Below are 10942 nucleotides of genomic sequence, written 5' to 3' on the forward strand. Positions count from 1 at the left end.
AAATACATTCCCTGCCCCTCCTTTGGCAGATTCCTGGGCTGTGGAGAGCCATCTGAAGGTGATCTGTTTGCACGGACCCTGCGCCTGAGGCTCTTACCTGGAGCTCCCTCGCTCCTGTGAAGAGCCACCGGTGCCTTCCACGCCTGTGTGCACTCACAGACACACACCCGAAAAGTGCCCACCGTGCCCTGTGAATGCAGCAGAACAGCTGCAACCTTCTAAAATAAATTGGTTTCTGGATCATTTGCATTTTGTATAGTTTGCCAACAAAAGACAGCGAGAGGTGAGGGAAATTATTAATGTTTGAAGAAATTCTCCAGAAGGAGAAGAAGCCAGCGTTTGCAGCAAGACCCAGAGCCACAGGACACGCGCGATCCTGGCGGCCCCTCCGAGGGCGGAATTGATGTGCAGCTCCGAACGCAGCCAGCTGCGGGGGCGCCCAGAAACTGCCTGGGGCTTACGGCCTTTTATCAGGGTCTGCATGATGGTTTGGCCGTCCTCGGAAAAGACCCAGGCAACTTCAGGATTGGCTGTCACAATAGGCACACGAAAAATAAAGCCGGCTTAAATGGATGAAGAAATTGACGGAATCACGAGGCCAAAGAGTCAGAGCACGCACACGGGCTCCCGAGAGGACCCGAGCAGGCTTGGAGGTGGGGGAGTGCGGGGAGGGGGCTCCATCCACTGACTCTGAGGCTGGGGAGAGCTACCTCACAGGGACACTCAGCGCCAGCTGGGCACCAGGGCACCAGGGGACAAGCAGCTCCTTGTGGGGTGCGCCGACTTTCTCTTAGCTCTTAAAAGGCAGAGGTCTTCCCGGCCAATCCTTAATTCTGAACACCAGTCCAGACAAGGAGAGGGGCAGAACAGAAGGAAGGGAGGTGGGGAATGTTTGTCAGTTAGTCATGACGCTTGGAGATGGATCTCTCTGGAAAACTGGCAGGAGAAAGAAACGAACCTCTGTGCTCAAAGCTCTCACTGTGTCATCCAGGTCGGCCTGTGCCCAGGCTGGGGAGGCTCCTCCTGATCTGGGGTTTGCAGACATCCTGCTCACCCGGCTCACCACAGGGCTCTGGATGGGACTCCTGGGCCCCTCCTTCCACAACAGGGTCAAGCCAAGTAGGCCAGCAAGAAGCAGGCAGAGAGCTGGGAGAGCCCCACGGTCCTCACGGTCTCATATTCATGGGGGTCTCAGACTTCAGGTAATGGAATACGACAACACACACTGTTTTTATTGGAACAGCTTCTGGAATTTTCTGGAAAGTCGTTTTTACCAAGTTTCTTGGTATTAGGTGTCAACTGATGAAAAAATTCTTATCATAGGTTTAAAAAAATGATGGACTTTTTAGCTAAGCAGGTGAACTTGCTTAGGATTTCTGTCTTTACAGTGGTAAAGTGCATTAGGGATCTTATAAAAAGGATAAAGTCGACAGCATTTTCCAACTGAAGTTTTCCAATGAAATTCCCCCTTTGTTGGGCACAGTGGTACACACCTGTGATCCCAGTGCCTTGGGAAGCTGAGGCAGGAGGATGGCAAGTTCAAAGCCAGCCTCAGCAAAAGCAAGGCCCTAAGCAACTCAGGGAGACCCTGTCTCTAAATAAAATACAAAATAGGGCTGGGGATGTGGCTCAGTGGCCCAGTGCCCCTGAGTTCAATCCCTGGTACCTGCCAAAACAATTCTCCCCTTAAACATATTGCTGGGGTGGCATGGGGGTTGCTGAGGATGTGCATATGGGAGAGTCTGGATTTCATCCCTAGCCCTGCAAAAAAACAAAAAGAAAAAAAGAAAGAGGGAAAGAAAGAATAATATTTTATGTGGAAGGTAGAACTCTCTGGAAAAATCTCCTAGATATAAGCCACACAATTTTCAGTCCATTGACTGTCCTGAAGCCAGCGCCTTCTCCTTGAGACGTAAGGATGATGAGGAACACAGCTCCCTAAGATTTTGTCTATCCAAGAACAATTTTCTTTGAAAAAGAAAACATTTTTATTATTATTTTTTCCAAGTCAGTACCCAGACCAGTATCTACAGGGGACATGGCTTGAAGGACAGAAGGACAGTGATGAGCTCTCCAGGTTGGGGAGGAAGGGGGGAGACGAGCCGGAGGTCAGCCCCTACCTTGCCTGGTGGAGAGGCCTGCCCCTGCCTTCCCACGTTAAGCTAGGGTTTTGGCAGACATTCATCAGAAGACAATAAAAGTTAAATAAATGAAATGCAGCTCCGCGCAGAGACATTTAATCATTTCATTAAGCATCCTGTTGGGTCCAGGTGCTTTGCCAAGTATGGAGACAGTTATGGCTTCATGGGATTCCTGGTTCTGGGAAAACACGGGGCCATCCTGCCATACCCCCACCTCTGGGCAGCCCTCCCCGGGCAGCGGCCATGGTGGTCTGGGGTTGCTTCACCCTCCCTGCCTTCAGAGAGCAGAGGGAGCAGCTCAGCAGCCTCTTTCTGTCTAGCCTGATTGGAAAGAGGGGAAAGGTGGCGGGCAGGAGGAAGACTGGTGGTTCCGAGTGCTTGGCTTGGTGGGGAGCACTCTGGGCATCCAGAGCCGTGGTCAGGGTCGTAGGAGTACTCTCTGCACTTTCCAGAAAACCTGCTGCCCTCCCTCCCCCAACCCTGCCCACCTCATGGACATCTGTGCACTCAGCAAGCTGTGCTCGGGCAAGGCTCACTGGACCTCAGGCTGAAGGACAGAAGCCAGCACCAGAAGGGAGAGAGAGTGGTCCTGGCTGGGGACCTTGGGGAAGGGTTCCAGGGGATGAAGACCAGAAGCAGAGACCCCCCACTTTCCTGCCCATTGTTCACGCAGTTTTATAAAATGAAGATGGAGACACTCAGGATAGACACACACGGAACAGACACAGATGGACAGCTGATTTTCAGCAAAGGGGCAAAGGTCATCAGTGTGGAAAAGATGACTTTTTCAATAAATCATACTGAATAACTGGACATCTATCTGCCAAAGATCCAACCTCCATCCAAACCTCATGTACAAAAATTAACAGGACTTCAATGTGAAATGTAAAACCATAAAACTTCTAGAAGAAAATATAACAGAGAATGTGGTAACCTTGGCTTAGGAAAAGATTTCCTAGCTCCAACCCCAAACACATTATCCATAAGAGAAAAATAAAAGTGATAAATTGGGTTTCACCAAAATTAAAAACTTCCGCTTGAGACAATAAGAGAATCAAAAGGAATATCATGAACAGGAAGAAAATATTTGCACAATATTTATCTGACAAAGGATGTGAACCTAGGGTACAGTTTCTAAAACTCTCAAAAATCAATAAAAATGGTATCAATACAATTAAAAACTGAACAGAATATTTTGGCAATTTGCCATATGGTCAGAAAGAACCAAAGAAGATATATGGATGGTAAGTGATCCCCATGAAAAGATTCTCAGAATCATTATTGACTAAGGAAATGCAAATTAAAACCATGATGAGAGCTTTCCACACACACACATTAGATGACTAGATTAAAAATACCATCTGTGCTGCGTTCTGGTGAGGTCCTGGAACAAGAGGATCTCAAATCTGTCTTCAATTACTTTCTAGAAGTTATTTTTTGGAAGAGTGAAATAATAGTTCAAATGGAATTCGATGTTAGGAACCTAACATCAACCTCCCAGGACAACAACCCCAGGAAGAAGGTGTTCGTCCATCCTATTATCCCCATTTAACAGACAAGTAAACTGATTCCTGAGAACTCGGATCACAAAACGTGTTAGTGTTGAAGACCAAAAGTAATGGGCCGATTCCCAGCCCACCACCGAATGGCTGCCTCCTGTGACCTCTGTTAGCTACATACAGCACCATAAAGACCCCACAAGAGGAAATCCCACATCAACAAGGTGGAAAAAAAGAAGAGTTCCCCACCCAGATTTGCAGCTAGTACCTCCATATCCATAGAGACCCTAACCCCGACATCTGGATTGAAAAAGAAGGTTTGGAAAGTCTGAAAAGAAAGAATATGGAGAGGAAAAAGTGGGATTGGCAATGAACCCTTCTCTGTGTGTAATTTCTCTTTTTTGCTACCCTCGACCAGAAAGGAAAAAAAGTGAAATACAGACTCCTGAGATACTTTCAGACTTGGACAAACAGACCTTAGGAAAATTGCTGAAAGTCATAGAGAAATGTGAAGAATTATCAAAATTTTATTCATGAATCACTTAGTATCCACCTGGTCCTCTTCTATGGGTTTTTGCATGAATTTTCCATTTCACCTCTCCAGAAGGTGTTCTTAGCCTGATTTTAGAGATAATGAAACTCTTTTTCAGAGAGGTTAAGTAATTTGCCTCAGGTCACACAGCTAGTAAGTGGCAGAGTCAGGATTTGATCCCACTGTCTGATATCAATGTCTATCTTTTTCATTCTATTCACTGCCTCCACCAATAAGCATAAAAATAGTCCTACCTGCTCAGGCATATGTCATGTCTGTATTCCCTAGGTCTTCAGGTCTTTGTTTATGTAGTAGTAAGAGAAGTGTGTTTATGATTTGCTCTCTAATTCCAAATGGCATGTCTACCACCTGGGTTCCTCCACGGTTGTAGATATCTCCCAGGCAGGAATTCCAACAAGGGAAGATCCTACCCTCTCCTAAGGCTTAGTAACTAGTAATAAACCACTTCAGCCCCCAGGCCAGGGAAGCTGCTCCAGCCCTAGCCACTAAGGCCCAGGTAGGGGCCAGCAGCACCTGGGAAAACCTGGACCTCCCAGCAGAGGGGGGCTTCAGAACTTCTCTGATCAGCAGTGAAACTGAGGCCATGTTCTTCAGCCAGCACCATCCCCTGCAGGCGGCAGTCAGCGCACTTGGCAAGAAAAGACAGGCTTGGAACAGGCCAGTGATTGTTTTTAATTGGATGGGCCTCCTGGCTGTAACAAAAATCAATGTATTTGTGATGTGGCTGCAGATGTACGGATCCATCCTGACCCTGCAGTTCCGGGTGGCCAGAGGAGGTGCATGCCATGGGCAGGAGCCCCTGGACATTCCGGACTTGCAGATCAGGGTCCCGGGGATCCCCACATTGTAACCATAGCACCCTGCAGGCTGGGGGCCCTGATACAGGCTGGGGCCAGGGGGTGGGCTAGGGGACACAGGGTAGGGTGGGCTCCAGGGGACTGGGCAGGCAGGAGGATGCAGGAGCTGTGGGAGTGGGAGTCGCTGTGAGCTCATCACTAACAGAGTGGCCTCCTGGGCTGGGGAAGAGCGGCTCTCCATACAGGTCAAGGCTCTGGGGAGCTGGGCTGGTTGGATTTTGCCACTGTGTGTATCTCTGTGTGTGTGTGTGTGTGTGTGTGTGTGTGTGTGAGAGAGAGAGAGACAGAGACAGAGACAGAGACATAGACAGAAACAGAAAGAGACACAGAGGGAAAGTGGGAGTGGGGGTCGTCTAAGAGCAAAATAGAGGAGACAGGTGTTCTGTGGAGGCTTTAAAAATGATGCTCAGAGGGAAAAGAAAAGTGATTAGATGAGATCCCCCACCCCCAAGCACCAGGAACCCTTCAACCTGGCTTAACGGTTTGTCTCCAGAGGACAGTGGCATGGCCTGCCTGGTGTCCAGCAGGGCACTCCCCCAAGCCTAGAGCCCAGGGCCAGGGTCAGGTACAGACTGCACCTGCTGCCCACAGCTGCAGTGGGAAGGGTCTTGCAAGAGTGCGGCCACCCTCGCCGGTGACATGCCTGGAGAAGTCTTGGAAGCTGCTTCTAGACCACAGTGCATTTCTATAAGAGAGAAAGGGGGCTTTCCTGTAGCATCTGGGATTTTGCAGCAATTTCCTAAATTGGACCATGCTGTCCTCCTGGTTCCCTTACTGAAGAAGTCCCCCTTTCACATTCAGTGACACCAGAATGACTTAAAACACTTCATAGTGAGCCCGATTGCGGTTTCCGACCTTTGTCCGTGGTGGGTGTTCAACACACACACCCACGTGAAGAGGACCCAGAGTCTGGACACCCCGAGCCCTCCTGAGCTGGTTCCCTGGATACACCTTTGACGTCTTTAGTAAGAACCTGTGCAAGCTCTGATCGAAGGCTGGGCCGCATTTACTACAAAGCCTCTGGTTTTCAGAGCCACATAAGCTATTTCTCTCCCAAGGCTTTGATTTTGTGGAGAAATTTATCACATTTTTTCCTTCTATCCAGAAGTGAATTATATATTTTTTGAAAACCTGGAGAAAATCCTTTAAGCTGTTTTGGACTTACTCAAGCATGCACAAAGGGCATTTTCCACCCATGGTTCAGATGCTTAGCATGTTCTCAGATAGCCTAAATAATTTGAATTTAAAACTCTGAATTGGGCCTCTTTATGCAGCATCTTTAAAAGGTGCCATTTATGAAGAATAATATGGTCATGAAATAAAGGGTCCAGGGAGCGCGTGGTCCTGCTGCTTATGGTAATAGATGGAGACTCATAAATCTTAGTTTCTATTCTTGGCTCTGGAAAAAATTTAGCGTTCGCTGCATTTGGCACATGCAGGGAGAGGGAGATTGACTGGAGAACTTGGAAATGAAGGGAATATCATCCTGGGGATTAAATTATAAAATCCACACACGAGAGACCACAGCAAGCATGTGCAGGCCCACCTCAAAGAAGCAGCACTTTGCAAGTCCCAGGGCACCTGCTAGGGAAGTGGGTGGGGAAGGGAGGTGCTGGGACCTCTGGGCCAAGCACTGTGACATTACACCCGGTGCGACACAGTAGAGCGTCCCTGGTTGAGTGGGCATCCGGATCCTGCTTGGTCAATTACTAGCTGTGTGATCCGAGCCAATTACTTAGCCTTTTGTCCATTCAAGCTGCTCTAAAGAATTACCACAGACCGGGCGGCTTGTAAACCACAGACCTTTATTTCTCACAGTGAGGGAGACTGTAGGTCTGAGGTCAGGGTGTGAGTATGGTTGGGTCCTGGTGAGACCCATCTTCTGGGTTGCAGAGGCCCCCTTCTTGTTGTGTTCTCACAGGGTGGAAAGAATGAGCAAGCTCATGGGCAGTTCTTTTATAAGGACACCAGTCCTATTCATGGGGGTCCCACTCTCATGGCCTAATCACCTCCTAATACTGTTACTACTACCAACCCCATCATCACCACCCATAACCACATGGTGCTGGTGGTACTGGTGTTAGTGACTAGGAGGGTGACAGTGATGGCGTTCTTGGTAATGGAGGAAGGGATCATGGTGGTGCTGGCGGTGGAGGGGTGGTTAGGATCTCAACATGTAGGATCTGTGGGGACACAAAGCTGCCTTCTCCAGCACCTCCCCAGCTGTGACAGCTTCATCATTGAAAATGGAGATGGCAGTATTTTACCCTCCGACCGGAAGGAGGATAAAATTGTTTAGCAGGTGGTAGTGGTGGTGGTGTCCGTGCTGGTGACAGTGGCAGTGATACTAACGGGATGTGGTCATCATTATGGTGGAAGTGATTGTATTGGTGGTGGTAGCCACAGTAATTATCCGTGGATGTGGTTAAGGTGGTGGTGGTAAAGGTAGAATGACTTTGGTGGTGGGCGTATGGGTGGCAGGGATTGCGTTGGTGGTGGCAATGGCAATAGTGGAGGGCCGAGATCATTGTCATTACCAGGGCTCACCAGCCAAAGTCACCAGGAACATACAGATGGTGGAATAAAGTGGGGACTTTGTGGTACTTGCAGCCAGAGAGGAGAATATGTATCATGGGGAGCCTTAGTAAGGGGTCTGGTTGGAGCTTGTAATAGGACTTGGGCTTCTGGATTATTTGGGGCACAGTTGCTCTAGAGTGGATATCAGAACACTGAAATTGGGTATAGTTCCGTGTCACTAATTTCATTGAAGGATGCAAAGAAATGGAAGGAGGCTTTGCCTGTGCCTGGCCGAAGGGGCAGGGATGCTAAGTTCTGGGGTTTGCACACTGTGCTTGTTTTGTGTTTCAGTGTGATTATAGAGGGAACTTGTTTTTATCTCTCCCCATCCTGGTCACAGAATGACCCAGTTTGAAGTTGGTGTTCAGTGAAATTGTGTTTGTTCAACAGGCCAACGTCACGGCTGGGCTGGGAGCGCCAGGCTGGCTCCAGCTGACAGCTATCCAGACCTTTCTCACGTCTCCCCATCCTGCCTCAACCCTTGCTGCGGCCCATTGCTCACCAAGCCCCTATTTGAATGTAATTGGGCTCCCATACAGGAACCTGTGGGGAACAATGGCCATCCAGATCTGGGTTGTCCAGATCCCCGTGGTGAGATTAATGTGGAACCATGTGAATTGTCATTTTGTAGGTCAAAAGAATTCAAATATCAGCTGCTTCGAACAGTTGAGCCTAAACATTTTCCACTATTGGTCCACAAACTGTCATCCTGCAGCCCACAGCTGTCTCCCTTGAGCCTGGGTGAGGGGAAGGCCTCTGTCTCTGCTAGTGAACGATGGGGTTCCTGACCCTCCGAGAGAGAGTTTGACCTTGGACTCCAGGCAGACCTATCAAAGGAGACACAAGGTTCTGCAGAGAAGCCATGGTGGCCCCTCGCGCCTACCTGAAGGCGTCACCTGAACTTCAGCCAGGCTGTAAGCCAGGCCACCTGCCCACTTGTAAAATGACTCCCCAGTGACTTCACCAAGGCTCAGGCAACGTCCACCCTGTACCCCAGGTGGGAGGGGTGGGCACAAGCAGGAAAATCAAGAAAGAAGCTGAGGGTGAACACCTGGGGCAGAGGTGGAGCACGAATATTTAACTTGAAAGAGGATGTTGTCCCCTTGTCCCCTCCTCCTCTGTCCATCTGGAATCTTCTTCTGCCTCTCTCGTGAGGACAGTGGTCATTTGATTGAGGGTTCACCCAGATAATCCAGGTGGTCATTTCCTCTCAAGATCTTTAACTTCACTACATCCACAAAGACCTTTTCTCCCCAGTGAGGTTTCACATACAGGTTCTGGGGATTAGGTTGTGGACAAATCCTTCCACGGGGCCACCCACTCAACCGCCATTGGGAGCAGGGGGGTGGGGGCAGGTGCAGGCCGGTTCATCCTGCAGTACCTCCTGCTGCGGCCCTTCATGAAGGGGCTGGCCAGTCTCTCATGGGCTGTCACTTCAAACACAGCAGCATTCTTGATGGCAGGTCTCCTTACCCATATCCCACCCCGGAACCTGCATCTCCCAGAACTGACTAGGCACTAGGGGCTTGCCTCCCCTGCAGGCTCGGCCCCCAGGATTACCCCTGAACTTGACGGGTGTGATCCCACGGGCATCTGTTCCTCCAGCATCTGTCCCAGTGATGTTCTGCAAGGTGCTGGGGGCGGGGATGAGGGTGCCCAGCAGGCCCTGGCACAGACCTTTTCGGGTTGGGTCGTGGGCTTCTGTCCTGTGCATACTTCCCTGTGTGGCATGGTGCACAGTTGCGGAGTCCCTGGCCCAGCCTGGCCCAGATGCGTCCATGGCTCCCAATTCCCTCTGCAGTGACTAAGCACCTTTCAGTCACAGCCTCGGCCATTAATTCCAGCACCGGCGCGGCCTGGATGTACTGTTCTCCCGTAGCGCCAAGGCTGTCCACGCAGTCGTTGATTTAAGAGACAATATCACTTGCTTCCAAGTTAATGAGGCAATAAACAGCCCCGCATATTGATGAACACGGAGGTGTTTGCTCAGCACATTTGCCGTGTGCATTTATTACAAGGGCTACGCTTTAAAGCCAACCAAACTGCAAGTGTGTACGTTCCCTTCGGTAGGGCCAGGCCCCTCCCCTGGCCACTGTCTTCATCCATTTGATCTCTGGTCTCTCTTCCCAGGGCACTGGGACACAATCATGTAATCCAAGGAGAATGATACCGGGTCCTAGAGACTCACTGTTCATGTTCCCGTGGGCCTTGGGAGCCTCAAAGGGCTTAGAACATGCTACTGGGAGGCTCTGGAATTGGAAGGGGAATAAAGAGGGTCATTTTTCTGAGCCCCCCATCCCCCAGCCCTTCCCTCTAGTCTCCTCATTACTCTGGAGGAGAGCATGCACAATGACAGAGCCTAGCAACCCCCAGCCTGGACGGCCCTCACAGAATAACACACCAAATAAAATTCCTTTTAATCTTAAGAAGCTGGGATGCCTCCAAGGCTGGGCTGCTAGTCCATAAAGATGAATCTTCAGAGCATTTACTAGCTGGAATGCCCCGTGAATCCAAACTGGTTTATGTATAAAATATTAGGAAGGTTCCAGGGAGGTGGCAAGGCTGGGCGGGAGCAAACGGGGGAGATTGATTGCAAACTTTGTGCCAACTGAGCGCTTCTATGCATGCCAAGCGCAAGAACACCACTTGACAAATGTATTAGATTATCCAAAACACAAAGCTGATTTATAGCTGCAGTAATCCCCCTCTCACCATCCACTGCGGTAATAGAGAGAGATTAGGACTGCGCTGGTGCCTTGCTGGGTCTTTCCAGTGTGGGCTTCCACCCACAGCAACCCCAGCCCCTCAAGGAGTTATGCAGGAAAATCAAGAGTTTGTACTTTTCTCCAGCCTATGTGATGGGGATGGTGATCGTTTTTGAAGCATTTCTGAATCTGGGATGAAAATTGGCTGGATGAGGATTTCATTTTCAAAAATCTAAAAGTATTGATTGCTTAAAATCACAGAATTTCCAAATGAGAGAGAGGAGGTAAATTCCCCAGGAGCAAAAACTGTTAGAATGCAAGGGGCAGGATCTGTCAAGCAGCTGTGCTCCTCTCTGGAGGCACCTTGTGCTGAGGCACAACTAAGGTCCTGAGAACATGACAATTGAGGGCACCTGGCCTGGAAGGATAAGCACAGAGCCTGCCTTGAGAAGGTGATGTCACCCCTCGCCTGTCACTGGTCATTTATTCAGTAGACATTTGCCAACACCCAGTATGTGCAGAATATGTCTGATGCCAGATATGGGGTCACCCCCACCACTGTCTACTAAGTGCTTTGGGGAGGACTTTAAGTGTGCCAGTGAGAGCCCTG

Source organism: Callospermophilus lateralis, unplaced genomic scaffold (assembly GCF_048772815.1).
Source record: "Callospermophilus lateralis isolate mCalLat2 unplaced genomic scaffold, mCalLat2.hap1 Scaffold_167, whole genome shotgun sequence".
NCBI lineage: Eukaryota > Metazoa > Chordata > Mammalia > Rodentia > Sciuridae > Callospermophilus > Callospermophilus lateralis.